The sequence below is a fragment of the Drosophila nasuta genome, chromosome 3, assembly GCF_023558535.2.
Source record: "Drosophila nasuta strain 15112-1781.00 chromosome 3, ASM2355853v1, whole genome shotgun sequence".
Taxonomy (NCBI): domain Eukaryota; kingdom Metazoa; phylum Arthropoda; class Insecta; order Diptera; family Drosophilidae; genus Drosophila; species Drosophila nasuta.
The window spans coordinates 24772316-24790905 of record NC_083457.1 but is presented as its reverse complement, the minus strand read 5'-3'; the positions used below and the strand labels follow the sequence as shown (position 1 = coordinate 24790905).

The 18590-nt window shown below is 38.7% G+C and overlaps 1 protein-coding gene across 1 annotated transcript in view; it reads left to right on the top strand.

Annotated features, from left to right (window-relative positions):
• Positions 1–4916: 4916 nt before the first annotated feature.
• LOC132789352 (apoptosis-stimulating of p53 protein 2) overlaps positions 4917–18590 on the top strand; it is a 44809-nt gene continuing 31135 nt past the window's right edge. The window contains exon 1 of the mRNA XM_060797317.1: positions 4917–5285. The gene's annotated coding sequence lies outside the window, so the exon portion shown is untranslated. The remainder of the gene's footprint in view (positions 5286–18590) is intronic.

Below are 18590 nucleotides of genomic sequence, written 5' to 3'. Positions count from 1 at the left end.
TTTTTCTCTCTTGAATTTATACAAAGTTTATTAAGCAAATACACGATCTTTTAAGCAAACATAAATCTTCTTCGAAATAATAGAATACCTCAATATTGTGAACAACTTTTCCAAACAAAACTGTTTTTAAATTTGTGAAGAATGTTAATTTACAAAATACAGATATCATTTGGAAATCTTAAAGATTTGACATTGCATTTAGGTAAACACAATAAAAATCATAGACATTTTATTAAGATTAAGTAAGATTGACAGATCTTTCGTAATGATCTGAAATAGTAAACTTCAATATATTAAATTAAAAGTTTTTAATTAGTTAATAAACGTGTTACACAAAGTGCAATTTACAATAAGAGTGTTCTTCATTTCAACTTATCGACGCCCCCTACAACACAATTGATTTATGAAACATGTCAGATATTCTAAACAATATTTGATACAAGTTTCGAAAATTTTGTTTATATTTTATTTTCTGAGTATTATTTTATTTTCTGTAGGGGATTGCTGCAACAAAACATTTGAAAATACTTAAAGCTATGTATGCTTTTTAAAAATTACTTAAGTATGATTACCTCAAATGAGCTTAAAACAAATATTGGCAAAATTTAACATCACTGCGCTTTAATCATAATCTGTTAAGATAATCCTAGAATGGGTGAAGACAAATAAAGAGTTGCAACACTATAAAGTTAAGTTATAAGTTGTTCCCATAAGTTTTTAAGTACCATTTCACTACATTAACAAAATATTTATTTTTTATTCAATTGTTAAACTTCATTTATGTCCTTGCCAAAGGTTTTTGTTCTTTCTTTCTGTCATTATTTTATTTACAATCTATCTATCTAAAGGTAATAAGTAAATTCGATGACAGCTTGCCAAGGGTAACTTTCTTTTCTATTTTATTTGTGAATTCAAATGAAATTTATATCAAAACTTAAATGCAATTTTACAGTATTAATTATGGAAGTACTTCCCAGTCGATCACGCTCACAAATAGATGAATTCTCATTGGTTATATCTCAGTCCATTTGAGTTGCTGTTGTGTGTCATATTATCGCAAGCAATGATTTATTTATAGGCCAGCCAGGTGGCGGTCTTTTTGCTCTTGTTGTTGTTGTTGTTGTTGTTGTGGTTGTGTGCAAAAGCCAGACAGACAAAGCAGAAGCAGCAAAGACCCTTTTGGCCATCGTTGTTGTTGTTGTTGATGTTGTGGGGGTTATTCGAAAAATTCGAAAAGCTGTCAATTGATTTACTTGACCCACATGGCAGACACGATGCCCTGTCTCCACTCTTGACTCTCTCTCTCTGTCTCTCTTTGTTTGTGTTTTTTGTTTATGGATTCAGTTTTCAGTTGGTTTCCTCTTTGGCTATTTCCGTTTTCCCATTGGCATGAAAATGCGATCAATATTTGGCAGATACAAAAGCGGGGCAGCTGCAAATTTCGCTGAAGTGGCAAGAGGGGAAAGTTGTGGGAGGGGAGTGGGAGGGGCAACCAGAGAGTATACTCTATGGGGCAATAAAGGATGTGGCCATTTGCAAAGTGTTTGCTTTGACCTTTTTTTTGTGGAGTAGCAATAAACCTGCTTAATTGTCGGCTCTTACTTCGCTCTCTCTCTTACTAGCTCTCTCTCTCTCTCTCTCTCTTTCACTCATCTCTCTGATACTCAAGGTGTTGACGCCTTTCAATTTCCAGCAAATTCATTTGCGCAAATTAAATTTATGTAAATTTTATAAACTTTTTAATTAAGCGACTTTTGCAACTTTTGCTTTTGCTTTGCTTTTGCTTTGAGCGCAGCCAGACAATCTGCCAAAAATCCAAATCTCGTGTAATCTATGCAAATGTAATACGCACCTGTTGGCATACACAGCTCCCCTCTCCTCCTTCTCCTCTTGAGTTTCCCCCCTTTCACGGCAAATTAATTGAAAGGCAACTCGGAGTTGCGGCTAACCGCCAACTTTAATGAGAAACGAATTTCATCTGCAAAATGTGGCAAAGACATCGAGACACAACTCGATGCTCGACTCGTCGCGTCTGTTTTCTGTGGCTTTTCCTTGATTTTCCATTTGCAACTCAACTTTTCCCTAACAATGCGAGGCATGTCGCTCTCTAAACTTTGTTTGTACTCGTTTGTAGACCGCAGCGCTTAATTGCAGCCGCAAGGCGAATTGCAAAATGTATGCATAATGATGAAAATTAAATAAATTATCCACTAAAACGGAGAAACAGGAAATAAATCTGTCTCTTTCACATCATGAATTCTCTCTATAGTCGGTCAATCCCCAACCATTCGTCTCTAACCTCAAAAGGGTCTCATCAGACATGAGACATAGCAATTTATTTAAGCTGGAGTTTCATTTAGCAAAACGGAAATCCTCCGAAAGCTCTTTAAATTATTTGTGTTTAATATTTAAAGTTGTATTTGTAATGAAAATATCTTTATTATCTGTTATTCTGAAAGAATTCGGCAAGATTGGCTAAGAAAAACGGAAGTAAACCAAAGTTGTAATACTTAAATGTATATTACCAAAAATGTATTTCAACTTCTATAAGACAATGGTGAAAAAGCCAACATACGTATATCTATTAGTGTTAAGTAGGTGGAATCGTAAACTTTGAAATAATTTAGAATCTTTTAATCCCGAAAATTTCAGCTTTATTAGCCAAGAGACACGAAAGATAGTTAAGTTTTAATAATAGATTAGAAAAGAGAGGTTCTTTTAAATATTCTGTCATCCTGCATACCTCGATTGCACTGCTTGCACTGCTTGTTGGGCTAATGATTTATGCATTTAATATGGGAATACTCTGCATTGTCGCATGCGATTCAAGCTTTCAACTGTCACTCAAAGCTCAACCCTACACACACACATGCAAAGACACACACACACTATACACCTACGCTCTCTTATTGTGTCTGTCCTTCTCTTACCCTTTTCAAGTGTTATTGCCCTGAGGCTTAACTTCCACACACATCATACGTCATCATACATCATAAGTAAAGTGCCTATCAACAGGTTGTCGTGCTCTCCTGCTCTCTCTTACTCTCACTCTCACTTACCCAGTTGTTCACTCTGTCTGTGTCGTTCACACTCACACTCTCGCGCTGGGTAAGCTGCCAAGCTGCCAAGCTGCCATGCTGTCTATGCGCTGAATTTAGATAGTCGCCATAAAAGCCGCTGCGCTGATTGAATAAAAATTTCATTAAACGCACATTTGTTATAGCCGTCGAGCAGCTGCCGCTCAAGCTCAAGAGTTGTCGCTCGTCGAGTGGAGCTGGGAATTGGATTTGGCTATGGATCATAGAGTGGGAGTGGGAGGAGAAGAGCGAGGAAAGCCCCGAGGCTCTCTAGGCTGTTGGCAGCGACGTCGACTGCGGCATCTTTGCTGCCGTTTATTTTAATTGCCGGCATTAGGCGCCTGCTGATGGACCATAAAAACGCTGCCGGCAAACGGTAGTGTTGTGGTTGGGAGAGGGGGGAAGGCAGCACGCAGTGCTATCAAAGCTTTTCTCTCGATTCCTTTCTCTCACTCTTCGCTTTCCTTTTTTTTACGCCTCGCGCCTCGTCGGCTTCATTTCCGTTTACGTTTTGCGTTGTGGCGAGGATACAGGGTGTGCTGGGGGCAACAACAGGGTGGAGTAGCGAAGCGAATGCGTGTGGTGTGGTAAGAGAGGAGAGTGGAAGAAGAAGAGAGAGGGGAAAGGGAGGCAATTGCCATTCAGTTGCGGTTGTTAAATCGTTTTTATGACGTATTCGCCGTCGAATTTCGCTGCCTTTCGTTTATTTTGTGGTTAATGTATGGGCTCTAACAATGTTCGAGTGTGTGTGCGTGTGTGCGTGTATAATTCGACAGATTTATGCACCTTTTTCGTCAGAGAGCAAGAGCTTAAAAGCCACTGCTTAGCTCAACGGTTAACGGTTTCTGCGGTTTTCAAGCCACACTTTTTACGACACACAGCTTCCGCACAGACGGCGTAAAAAATTACGCAAATTATTTGAATTTTATGTTGTTCTATTTTACTGCAATCGAATTAATTTCACTTTTTTACTGCCGACCATTGAGAGAGCTACAGCAGTTACTTCCAAACTGTGCCCAGCAAGGCAACAATACGCATCAAACTACACAGTTGCAAGAAAACTGTGAGTGGTTTATAACTTGACTAACGAGGCGAACTGGCGCCATCTGGTGACAATGACAGAGTGCCGTTAATATTTTGAATTGCATGAAATGAAGAGTTTATAATAAAAGCAAACATTTAATTACAATTAGGTAGCTGGGCAAAAACTTTAATGTGCTGCAGATTAACAGACTGTATATACACGAGTATAAAGCGTATATCTTGAATATAAAAACAACGCATGTTGTTATGCTTTTATAACATCATTAAAATGTAACGTGCCAACGATGTTGTTCGTTGGCATGGCCACAACTCTGTGTTGTGGGTATGTTGAACACATGCATAAAAACAAACACACTCCCACTCACACACATACATATAGAGTTGTCTGTCTGTGAGTTTGTGTTTGTGTAGAGAGCACTCAGCTAATTTCGAACTCAAACCGTCGCAACCAGATAACGACAGGTAAACACGCGCACAGAGGGGCAAGAGAGCGAACAGTGAGAGAACAGAGCGCAGAGAGCGGGAGAGAGGCCGCTCTCTCACTCAGGCAAAGCAGTGCGACGCACGCGTCACAGGTAAAATTCAAATGACTTGTTGTTGTAACGAACTTTTGCCGATCGCGGTTGCGTCGACAAGTCCGGAGGTGCGAGCGAGACGCGCGTTCTAACACACAGAGCAACAGAGCGAGACGACGCCAGTATACAAAGCTGGAGTTGAAGTCGCGAGAGAGCGAGAGATTGAGCGGAGCCCAAAGCTGAGCGCCCAACGCAACAGAGCGTCAGTTGTTCAGCGGATTTACCTGTCAGCGGACGTGTTTTCCCAGCCAGAAAGGAACTGACAACGGTTCGCGCTTGTATGTGTGAGAGCGCGTGAGTGTGAGTGTAAATGTGAATGTGAGTGTCTCTGCTGAAGAGTTTTTGCTTGTGCGTTGTGTTTGTGTTTGTGTATTCAATTAATTACAAAAGCAAAAAAGAAGCAGCGCAGCACCAATGTGAATTTAATGAGAGAGCTCAGCGAAAGAATGCAAAATAAATAAATACATAGCTGCGTGATAAAGCAAAAGTGAATACGAGTTACTAAAGTGCAACGAAAACAGCAGAAGAAGCAGCAACAACAACTCCAGCAACAACAACGGAATCCACAGCAGCGCAAGGTGCAGACAAGGTAAGCAAAATATGAGCGTCGAACTTGAAAGCAGCGCTGCTCACACATACAGTCACACAGACACGCAAGCAGAAAAAAATTCGACAGCGAAAATATTTAATGAGCGTGGCCAAGTCTATGTGTGTATGTGTATGTGTGAGTTTGAAAGAAATGCCCCGCAACAACAATAAAATTGCACTTGAAAAACAAGGCGAACGAACAAGCAGAAAAAGAAGAAGAAGCATAAGTAGAAGTAGAAGTAGTCGAGGCAGAAGCAGAAGCAGAGACAGCAACAACGGCAGTGACGCGGGCAGCAAGCGAAGCATAGAAAAATCAGTTTACAAAACGGTATAAACGTGATTCTGTTTTCCGCACGCCATCATCGTCGTTGTGTGTGAATTTTCTTGGCTCAAGTGGGCAGCACTAACAACAACAACAACAGCAACAACGAGAACAAGAGCAAGAACAACAATGATGATGTCGCCAATTGGAGCTGCAACTGTACGACGAAATATTTTTGGACTGCGGCTTTGGAAGCTTGGAAATGGAATTGGAAGCCAAGCCCCATCCAGCCTCATGCCCAAAACAGCGCAAGAAATGAAGCGTGGCGCAGTCGCTACGATCAGCCACAGCAACAACAACAACAACAATAATAACAGCAGCAGCAGCAGCAGTAACAACAACATCAGCAGAAAAAAAAACGCAAATCTGGCGCAATTGAGCGCGAATGCCAAACCAGAAAAACAAGCAAAGCAAACAACAACAACAATTCCACTGCTGACTGCGCGGCGACTGCGCTGCCGCTGCATAGATTGCCGGCCAGTGGCTTCAAGTTACAACAACAACAACAGCAACTGAGAGGCTGCTGCTGCTGCTGGCTCCGCTTTCGTCGTCATCGTCATCGTCTTTTCACTGAATGAGCCACATTCCGGTTTGGTATCCACAATCCACAAAAGCATCCCCAAAACCCACACGAACAAACACAAACACAATACACACTCATACTGACGCACGCTCGAAAAACATGTTCGAAGCCACGCTTTGAGCAGCAGTCGCAGCCTCAGTAGCAACTAAAGAGCTTTAAAAAGCAACATGGCCAGTTTTTGTTGTTGTAGTTTTTTTACATGTCGTGCGGCGGCTGCGGCTGCGCCTATGCGACGCTACATTCCAATTACAGCGTCGACGCTGACGCTGACGTCGCTGTTGCTGTCGCTGTTGCTGTCGCTGTTGCTGTTGCTCTGGCAACAGGAGGAATGTCATGAGAGCAGAGAGCAAACGAATATAGGCAGCGAGCGCCTCGTTGTGGTTGTTGTTTTATTTGGTTTTTTGTGTTTTTAGAAATTCCAACGCGCGGGCAGCGCAGTTGGCGTCGCAACGAAAACGAAAAGTGCGAAAAGTGAAGCGACGCCAAAGTCGACGCCGACGCAACGGCCGAACTTTAAGCTCAACTCGATTGGAAGTTTTGTTTCCCCTTCCTTCTGTCGCATGTGTGCTGCATTTACGTTCAGTTCAGTTGCTCGCTTTTTTTTCTTTCTTTCTCTGTTTTATGTGTTTTATTATGTTTTTGTACACCCGAAAAAAACGAAAAAAAAAACGTTGATGAACCTGCACGTTTTTTACATGTAATGTGAGGTCAGTAACACTTTTGTTTCCCAAAAACATTCATCACGCTCCGTTTGGCTTGGCTTCATGCCACACAACGCCATCTGTGGCATGCCGTGAGAATTATTTATCGTTTATGACGTCACAAATGAAGTTTGAAGTACGGTTTAATGAACTCCCCGCACAATTTCTTCTTCTTTTTTGTGGGGGAAGTAAATGAGAGAGAGAGAGAGAGAGAGAATGAGCAATGTTAGCGCAAATATCCGGTGTGCTTTTATTCTCGTTATCCATTTCCTCGATCTACATTCAAATTTCTCTGCGTGTGAATTCGTGTTGTTTTCGCTTTTGGGGTGACCACAACAACTAAACTGGGCAACGAGTTAAAAAGCTGCTAATTGAAGAGACTGCATAAAAAGGTGTGAATGAAATGAATACATGTGAGTTGTTCACTTCCAATGTTCCAGTTCCGTTTCCAGCTCGCATTCCGTTGGCCATTTTTTGGGTGTGCAATGATAGCGTTGCCATATTTTGCAAATTTCAGGGCCACTCTCAATTGAAAATTGGCTCAGAGACAAAACAACAGGGGAACGGGATGGGGAAGGAGAAGGGGATGGGAAAGAAGACCCCCAAAATGTAATGCCACATGCTGTGAATTCTAATGACAACAACTAACGGCAAACAGAGGGCAAGCTAACTTTTTGCGGCGCAAAAAATGCAAACGGAAACTAAAAGTCAACCTCAAAACAAGGCGTGGCACGTACAACGCTACGCCTCTATATGAAAGTTTTGCCCCAACTGAAAATCACGGCTCAACAAGAGTTGGCAGTCCGTTTTAATTTGTTTTTGCAATGCGGCGACACCAAGAAAGAAATGGAGAGTGAGAGGTGGAGAGGGAGAGGGAGGGATAACTGGCGCCAGCTTGCCGGCGTGGCCAATTCGCCTTTTTCAATGTTTAAACGAAGCGTGCGAGATTTTATTTAACGTGTCAGGCTTTGAGTTTACAGCTCGGAGCTCGCAGCTCATTTCATGCTCTGGGCCTAGTTCAGTTGAGACCGCGGCAACTCATGCGACTAGTTGCGCCCGACGTGTGGCATATGGAGCCGCGCCCAGTTGCCAACTCCCAGCCACACCCTTTTGCCCCCCTTTTCTCCATTTCGCTCGAGTTTCAATTGTCCGCGCGCAAAATACGAAAAAAAGCAGCCGTCTATTTTTTTGTTTGTGTTTATTTATTTTGCTTATTTTTCAAGTGGGGCTGCCAACTCGGGGGAATGTGGGGAGGAGTTTGGTTAGTTAGGAGGAGAACCGAACAGAACAGAACAGATGTACTTACATATGTAAGTACAATCATTATGCGAGAGGCCTTCCACATACTATATAAATATTATATGCGGTTTGTTTGTGTCATTCCGAAGGACACAATCTGGCAAACAGGATTTTTTTCCTTTCCTCTCTTTTGTTGTTGTTGGTGTGTGTGTGTGTGTGTGTCACACACACCATGGGAGTAACCGTTTGGTTTTTATGTCTTTTGTGAAATTTTATTTAATTTTTGAATCTTTTATGAAAAGTTTAATATTTGTTTTTCATGCTAGCGATTTGCATAATTCACAAAACACACACATACACACAGCGTTGGCCTCCATTTCTTGCTAGCGATACCTGCAGGATATGGGCCACAAAAGAGGGGAAGTGGGGGGGGAAGGGTAGCTAGCGGCTGCTCTGCCTGCGATATATTTTATGAATGCAAATCCCTGTTCATTCGGATTTGGTTTACTTACTTGCGGGCACCCACACACACACACACAAACACACACCCAGACACACACTCACTAATACACTCTCAAACTGGGAAGAAAGGGAAATGCAGTGTGAGTGGGTGACTGAATGTGAGTACGAGTGTGGGTGTTGGGTATTCATATTCATTTTCATTCATATCGCAGTTTCATTCATGCCCTGCACACGGGCTAAAACTGAATCTCAAACTGAACTGAATATTTATTATTATTATGTCTCTCTGACTACGCCTCCCTTCTACCCCGCCCACACCTTGTTTAAGTTTCCTTTGTGTTTAACATTTTCCCAAAAAATACAACAAAAAAAAACGAAAAAACCAGAAAACTGAAAAAGTGGAAAACGAGCCACATTTTGTTGGCCCAGTTCTTGCTTTTTATTTATTTTTATTGTGTGACGCGGCTTAAATGCGCTTTGCAGATATTTATGCCTGCCAACTGCTTGAAAAGGGAGCGAAATATGTTTATTTCGCACACTCCCCGTTGCCCCCTCTCTCCTCTACTCTACTTCCTCTTCGACTCTTGGGACACTCAAAACATGCAAATTTCCAGCTCATCTGTTTACAAGTTTTGTGTTTTTATTGTATGGTATTTTACTTTCATTTCGTTTTGCATTGAGTATCAAAGTTTGGTATTGTTAAATTATCCAGCGACAAAAGAGTTGGCTTACTGCCACGCCCCCCTCTAAGCACATGTATGTACATGAATGTGTGTGTGTATTGTGTGTAAAATATTCTAGTGTTTTGCGAATTTATTTTCCCTGACAACGCAATTTTAGTTTGCATCCCCTTTCCCAATTTGCATTTCTTTTATTTTTATAATCTTCTATTTATTTTCTTTTCGTTGCCTCTATTGAAATTCCAATTGTAAGTGTGTCACACCCAGCAGCAAGTGGACAGTCCCAACAATATGGGTGGTAGTACCAACAAAAAAATGCAAAATGATTAACAGCCTTTGATTTGAAATCGATTTTTTATGAACTGCAAATTGAAATGCAAATTTTAAGTCCTATGAAAATATAATATTGTTAAAGGCAATTTAAGCCATTAAATATAGATGGACAAATTTCGCATTCAAAGCATATTTTTTCAACAGCTTAAAATGTGTTCAATTGAGATTTAAAGTTCTTAATTTTTTTCTTTTTGATGTTTTTCTATTCACTGTCGCAATGCAATAATAAAAGCAGTTATTAACAATTGAGATTGATATAAATAAACGAGCATTTAAAATATAACACAATTATACCTATTGAAAAATATTCTCACGTGGTATATTAAGAGTCGAGAAAATGCAAATTGAATTCGCTAAACTTGCAAACATATTAATTACCGCAGGCCAAGCGACAACAATGGCAAAACTATTATTTATATTACGTGTGCATAAATAAACACAAATAGAAGAGAAAAACAAGTAAGAAAGATAAAGTTCAGTGTGCTCGACTGTGAGATACCCGCTACCCATTTTTAATAAAGACAAAATATTGCGCTATCATTTTCAAAATATACTAAAAATACTAAAAATATACCAAATGGTGTATTTGGTATATCGATATAGTACACCATTCAAAATATACCATAGACGGCACAATGTGCCAGATTGTCCGCCAAAGCAACTCAGACTCAAGTAAACGTTTTTGCCCATACAAAAGTATTTCTTTAATAACTTCCACAATTTTTATCTGATCGCAAACAAAATCAGGAATCGTAACTACTATAGTATTTATTGTATATACCAAAATTCGCAACTCTAGCTTTAAAATTAGGCTTGTTATTCGATTTTTTTGATTTGCGGGGGCGGAAGTGGGCGTGTCAAAAATTTGAAACAAACTTGATCTGCGTGCAAACATAACAAATGGTGTCGAAAAAAAATTAGAGCTCTGTCTCTTATAGTCTCTGAGATCCAGTGTTTCATACGGACGGACGGACAGACACACAGACGGACAGACGGACATGGCTAGATCGTCTCGGCTGTTGACGCTGATCAAGAATATATATACTTTATAGGGTCGGAGATGCCTCCTTCTACCTGTTACATACATTTCCTGCCGGCACAAAGTTATAATACCCTTCTACCCTATGGGTAGCGGGTATAAAAAAAATATGTGCATGGTATATTAAAGTCGAGCGCTTGTGAAGCGTGTCGGATTAATCTTCGTCGTTTTATTAGCAACACGATAAATGCCAACGGAGATTTAATTGCAATTAAAAATGAAAATTACGCTTCGGCATCCTCCGGTTCACGGTTCCCGGAAATCGCATTTAAACCGTAAATATTCGCCAGATAGAGGCATTGATTATGGTTACACATACGGTATATTCGTATGAATTCAGTATTCAGTATATATCTCCGGCCTAAAAGCTCTTCCTGGTCGGCCATGGGGCTCTCTGAGCTCTGAGCTCTGAATGTGTCTGCATGCGGAGAGATACGATAGAGTGCGATAGATGGAGGAAGAGGGAGGAGGGGGAGGGGGAGACAGTGGAACAGGGGGAGGAGGAGCGACAATCCTCTCCTGGCAATTGCCTGAAATCCTTCACGCTTCATCAATTCGCATTATTGTTGGCATTGTTGTGCTGCGTCTGCCTGTCTCTTCGAGTATGTGTGCGTGAGCACCCACATTGAATTGCAAATGTGTAAGTGAGTGTGTCGAGGGGGGTGAAGGAAGGGAAGGGGCTGCTTTGGGGGCATCAACAACGAGGCCGACCGCGAAAATCGAAACGCTCGAGAGTTGCGTACTTAAGCGAATTGCGTATTTATGTGTGTAATCGCAACTCATCATTTGCCAGCAGAGCTCTAGAGGAATGTTTGGCGGTAGGGCAAGGGGGAAGGGAAGCATAGAGAGGGGGAAAGCGAGGTCTTGTGGTCTGCTGATGGATTTGGTTGTTACCTTTTCGCATTACGCGAATGTCGCACACTTTTGCTTCTGCTCGAATGTGTCTGGCTTGTCAAATGTCGACTGCGATTTATTTGCCAGCATTTACATATTTTACTGCCTGCTAATGGAACGGTATCGCATTGCCACTGCCACAGACCGGGGCATGAGTTGTGGCAGCAAGCGAAAGCGAGACAGAGACAGAGACGGAGAGAGTGGGAGACATCTCTGGCCATTTGGCAACTATTTTTAGTGTAACGTTTAGACGTGTTTGTGACACCGAAACCACGGAAATGATAATTTACTAGATTGCCTTGAGTAGGGTTGTCACTCGGTTTGCTGGGTTGTCGCAGGCAAGTGAAAGTGATATTTATCGCCCAGCCTTACGCTTAGGATAGGCCAAGGAAGAGTTGAGGCGAGTTTATTGTAACTAGAGAAAGAGTTGAGGTAGTAGGACTTATTTTGGATGCCAGAAATGCGATGAAGAACTATGAAGAATTCTGAATTGATCTTTTTTTTATATATAACACAAGTATATCTGGTATAAATCTTTGTCCAAAATATGATAAGCCTACCAGTTCAGGCTGGATCAAGAGTTGATGTAGAGATGATAGAAAATTAAATTAAGAATTAAAAGCTGAACTGTATAGTAAAAGTTATTTAAGACATAGTTTTGTATGGAAAAAAAACCTACTTACAGTAATACGGGTCTTAGATGCTTTGCCTAACAATCTGGTATATTTTGGTATTTTGAACACGGCATATTTTAAATGTAGTACTTTATAAATATATCAATTATAGCCATTGGCATATTTAAGCATTTTTGTGGTGTAGTAAATCGGTATGCTATATTTTAAGAATAATACCGAACTGTTTTACTTTTGTTCAAAATGTGAAGGGAGTATTTCAGCTTTCTTGTTAATCATACATCAAATTTTATGTTCAACTTTACTGAGATCTAAAAAGCAATAATTAGTGATTAAATCGAAAGATATTTTGAATTCTACTTTCTTATTTAAATACTTCCCAGATTAGCTTACAAGTAAGGTTCATTTGAAAGGTGATTTTCAGCGCTAAAGATGAGCAAAGACTATCTTATATGGGCATTTCTCAAAGTCGCGAACGTACGTTCGTACGAGATAAATTAGAAAAATAAAATCGAAAACAAACGTTTCCTGAAACTTTTTTTTTACTCTTCGATAGCATTTGTTTAGCTCTTTGGTTAGTGTAAATTATGGGGCTTATCGATTTTTAATTTTCAAAATATTGTCAAAAAACATGCGGTCGCGAACGTACGCAAAATGGAAGTCGACTTTGGCTTAATACAGTAAAATGCAAAACTCTGCGAATTGAGACGGAATATTTTAAAGAAATAACTTTACTTTTAAAGTAGAATCATGTAGCTTTCTATTAAGTCTACTCCCAAGAAAATATCTCCATTTATTTATTTTTAATTTAATTAAGTTCCGGTCGCGAACGTACGGTCGCGAACGTACGATTTTTCCATGTTGTTTTATTAATAAAATTTTTATTTTTACCACAACTTTTTTTTATTAATAACTTCATATTTCATAAAAACAAAACAAACAAACAAAACAAACTCAATTTAATGTGTCTAATAACATTTAAAAGCAAAAAAATAAATTTTTATTAAATATGAAATTTGTACTGAAATTTATTAATAGCAAGAAAAATATGTAATAAATAATAAGTAATAACTAACAAGTAATAAGTAACTGCAAACGACATAGTTTTCAAAAACAAAAACAAAAAAAAAAAATTTTTTTAAATCCATGCGACGCTAGTAAAATCGACATATGCTTATAGGTAAGGTCGCGAACGTACGCTACTTTGACAATCAATAAAAAAGATTGGTTTGAGTAACCCCAACGATTTTTATATTTTTAATATATATACCAAAATCACTTAACACGAGAAGTTTCATTCACCTGCTTGCACTTATTGCGGAGCAATTACAATAAAATGATGTTTTTGGTCGCGAACGTACGATTTGAACATAGATAAGAAGCAAAATAAAAATAAACAGTTGATTGAACATATTTTCGCTCACTTTGCATTTTTTATCTTATTATTGGATTGCTATTAAGAGATTTGGTAGAAAAAGAGCAAACATATCATATGTTTTCTTTGTGAAATAATAAAACATAAAAATGCATACAAAAGGAGCTAAAAGAGAAAAAATTACATTTTTTCAGTTTGCAGGCAAATTTTTTTATAAAAACAACCGAGATATGCTACGGATCCATTGTATTATGAAAATTTGGATATTTCTTTATGACATTATACAAAAAAATACGATGAATGTGAAGATTTTTTTTTTCGGTCGTGGTTTACCTTTCTTTGAGAATTGCCCATATAAATTATATATTTTATTACCAGTTGTTACATGAGCTAAAATTTAATTGGCTGGGTTTTCCTATCACATAATTTACTGCCTTCCGCTGTCTTAATTCATTAACAACAACAACTATATTTTGAAGAGGCTAAAACGACCGTGACTTCCTTTATGGCACATCTTCAAATTCCGCATTTAAAGTTGAAGTTCAATTCAACGATGAAAATTAACCCCCGCTTAACTCTTTGGCCCTTAATGTGCACAGTTGAATAATCGCGCTTCGCAATCGCTTTGTGCAGACCCTTGACCTAACCTTTTAACTGCTTTTATGTGTAATGAAGATAAAAACAATTGGTCGCGTAATATAATTAACTTGCATTTGTTGAACTTGTAATTGTAATTGTAATTGCAGTAGCTAAAGCAGATAAAGCGCTTAACTCAGAGAGTTTTCTGCTTTTATCGTTCGTTCAAGCTTTTATCTTAATTGATAAGCGCGCTAATTTTGTTTATCTGCAAATGCAGCGCTTACTCCTTCTATCTCGCTATCTTATCTCTGCTTTTCTCTCATTCATTCTTTATCTCCCTCTTTCTCTTCCTCTCTCGCTCTTACTTCCCAACTATGCCCATCTGTCAGTTGTTTGACATCAAAAAACTTTGACCGACAAAATTCATTATATAATTTCATTTGCAAAACAATTTGCATTATTATTTGAACACAGACAACATTTTTGGCTAAGCTAACAATTTGGCCCACAACAAAAGGGCGACTGAGGAGGGGGGAGCAGACTTTTGTAGCCAAAGCTAAAAGCCAAAACAACAACGAAAACGTTTTTTTGTTTTATTTTTTTTTTTGTATTTTTTTGTTTTAATTAAATTGAAAATGTTTTTGCGCCCAATTTGCCTACGAAAAGCGAAAATGTTGAATGATAGCCGCTTGACAATAGGCCAAGAACAGGGCCAAGGGCAAGGGCAAGGGCAGAGGCGCAGCTTCAGATATATTATTCTGTTGCGTTGTGTTTCGTTTGGTTTTTTTTTTTTTTAATAAAGTAAATCGATGTGGAGCTTGAGTAATTTGTACAAATTGCTGCTCACACACAATCACACCCACAACAACAACAACAATACACACACATTGAAGATTGGCAAACCAGGAAATTTTTGTTGGTAAATTTTTCTTTTGAGAAAACAGAAATCTAACAAGAAGTGGCAGCGTGGAAAATGCTTTTCATTTTGACAGCTCGCTGAAACATAAGCTAATGCAGGCATTTAACGAAATGGGAGCCAGACAAATGCCAAAGAAGTGAGGGAAGAGTGGAGAGGGAGGGAGGGAGGAGCGACTGAGGCCACTTATTGATGACCTCTAAAAAGCAATCGAAGCGAAACGAATTGAAGCGCCGCGCGTACACTGCAGAGCAATGCGGCGTATACGTGATGTGTTGTTCTCTGCTGCTTGGCAGCGACTCAACGACGGACTCTTGAGTTTGAGTTTGAGTTTGCGTTTGCGTTTGCCATTCGCTCGAGTCGTTCACTCATTTGTGCATTCATACGACCATTGACAAAGCTGTCAGCGTGTATTGATTTATGGCCAGAAAGTTCTACGGCAATAATAAGAGCGAGAACAGAAACAAGAAGAACACAGGCACAGAGTTTCCTCTGGCTCGTGGACAGACGGAAACAACTCATTCAAACGACAGACGCCATAATTTGTGTGGCACTCGGCAGGAATCCGGCCTAATGACAGGCCGCAGAACATCACAACGGCCAGATGATGATGGGGAACGGGAACGGGAACGGGAACGGGAAAATGCGCAGAGCATTGTTCAAGTGCTTCAAAACAAATCGCTTTTCCTGCCACAGCGCGTCCAATCTAATTATGTGGCCGGTATCGTTCTCTATATTCTTGCTGTATCTTTGCTGTGTGTATCTTTCACTCAGTCTCAGCATCTCTATCTGTATCTGTTTCTGTATCTGTATCTGTATCACATAGTTTGTGTTGCTGTTGGCCCACTGTCAAGTTCGCAATTTGTTGTGTTAACCGCACATGCTTAACACGCAAATAATTGAGCTTGCCACTTGCCGCTTGCCACATGCCTCAGTGCCACGTCTGCCTACAACTCTTCATTAACTCACAACCTGGGGCCACGCTGACAGCTTTTTGGGCGGAGAACAATGCCAATTGTTGTTCTTCTGTCTGTCTGTCTGTCTTACGCGTAGATACACATTTGCAGATGCAGATACAAAAGTATCTGCAAATGCATCGCTGTTGATAATTTGCTAGAGCAAAGCCCCCGAACGTGCTATTGTTATCCATTACATTAACATATAAACAGCAGCATGTTGTATGTCTACAATTGTTGTTCCCCTCTCTCCTCTCTCTCTCTCTTGCTGTTGTAGTTTGTAGTGCACTTTGAGCACAACTTGTCGGTGGCTTCGGTTGAGGTTGGGGCTTGGTTTTGGGGATTGGGGTTATGCCACAGCTATTTTAATTAGTCTATTGGATACCGGCTGCACCTGCAGGTGTTATTTTCACGCTCGTGTTTGTTGCCGTTGTTCTACAGCTGTGCATTTGACATGTGCTCAACCACCTACACACACACACACACACAAACACTCTCACACATGCATTAAATACACTCACACGAACTCATTCAGTTAGGCATTTTAGGCCGACGGCATTTGCTGAAATGCAAACAACCGAAATGCACACAATTTTGTTGGTTGCCACTGTGCCACGCCTACACCTACGCCTCCCATGCACCGCAGGCACATATCACTGCCATACTTGGCACAACACATTTATTGAAGGGTATACATTGATCGGAGTACATTGCTACTTCAAATGAATTCCATAACTTGAATAATGATGTTTAAAAATAAAACTGTGAAAAAAAGAATCATATAATTTAGGGTCATCTTCTTCTATTGCTCACTTTAGTAATTCCAATTAATAAATTATTTAACTGTACTGAAATTTGAGGTATATTGGGACACTTTTAAAACCCTTCTTATATGTATGTTATATGTAATACATACTACAACTATTATAATTCTAATAAATACATTTATTATTTAATAGTGACAAGATATGAAGACAAATCAAAAATCTATGCCAATATCAGATATTATAATGAATTTAAGCAATTCTATATTAGTCTATTAATGAGTGTCATTATAATATATTATCAAATTTGTGTGCAATTTTCATGAGATAATATCATCATCCTCAAGCTTTTATAATCGAATGGAGTGAAGAATGGAGTCATCTGTGTGGACTAAACAAAAATTGCGAAACAGCGCTCCAAAAACAATGGCTTTATTTCTAAAATATATTATTCAATTATTAGGAAATTCTCATAAGATTACAGCATAATCTATGGGGTATTATAACTAAATAAATTCTAATAAATTTAATCCAATTTCAATAAAATAGAGATATTGAAATAGCATTAAAGTTTTCGCGAATATCTTATATATTGAAACTTAAATTATTTATTGAATTTTTCAATTGTAATGAAATTTGCACAACTTAGAAATTATGACTAAAAGTAGATATCATAACTTTTATAGTTATATTTATCTAATATGTGACGAATAACAATTATCATTGCTTTTATGGCTTTATTTGTTATTATTCTTTTTCCATTGAAAGAATTGATTAAAAGGTTTATTATTCACCCAGTGGAAATGAAATAAGAAGAATATCCAGATTATAGAAAATTCATTGCGATTATCAGATATAAGATAAATAAAGAATAGATAGAAGAATAAATAGTATCAAAATTAAATAACTTGGATATTTCACAGTCATATTTTGCGCCTTAAAAAAGCCAAGTATATTAATTTTAGTGTAAATAAATATATGTCAGCAAAAGATATAATTAATTACTTCGGGTATTTCACAGTCGACTTCTGTAATTTTTGTTGCGGTTCCTGACTGAATTGTTTCTAAATTCAATTTGAAATATTTGATTTTAAACATTTATGCTCATTAAAAATGCATTCCATTGCGATTTTTGGTTAATTTATGTGCAGCTCTCGAACGGAAATTGTAATTTGATATGCTGAATGTGCATTTGCCTGGCTTCTCCCTCCAACCCAAATGCTTTTAGACTCCCCCCCCACCATTTGAGAGTGCCTTTTATTTTAGTGAAAATAAACGAAAAACCGCTTAATAATGCAATAATAAACAGATAGTAAAGCACAGGCATATAATGTTCCAATTCAGATAATGCTAAAACCAACAAATGGTTAGCAACAACAACAACAATCATTTGTGGTGGTTAGAGATTTTGTTTCGTTGTGTTGAACTAAAACCGAGCAATAAATGTGGTTCGATTTGTGGTTGGAATTTCAGACTTGCTTTCAGAAAGAGCATCCTCATCCTCATCCCATGCCATTGCCATTCCTTTTGTTTAAGGATATTGCATGTTATGAATTCGTTTCGATGGTAACGAATTTCGGCATTTGCAATTTGCCATTTCGTATTGCTATTTTCGAGTGTATTTACAGTTTCGTTATGCGAATTATTTGCGCAAAATTTGCATGCACAACGCTTGGTTTAACTTTTGGCTTTTCGTTTTTTCTTTTTTTTTTACTATATATTCATTTCCCATTTTTCGGCGTTTTTCCTTGGTTAGTTTTTTCTCGTAGCTGTGGGGTTTGGAGAATTTCATGTGTGAATTTTTTGATTTCATGCATTTGACACGTTTGGC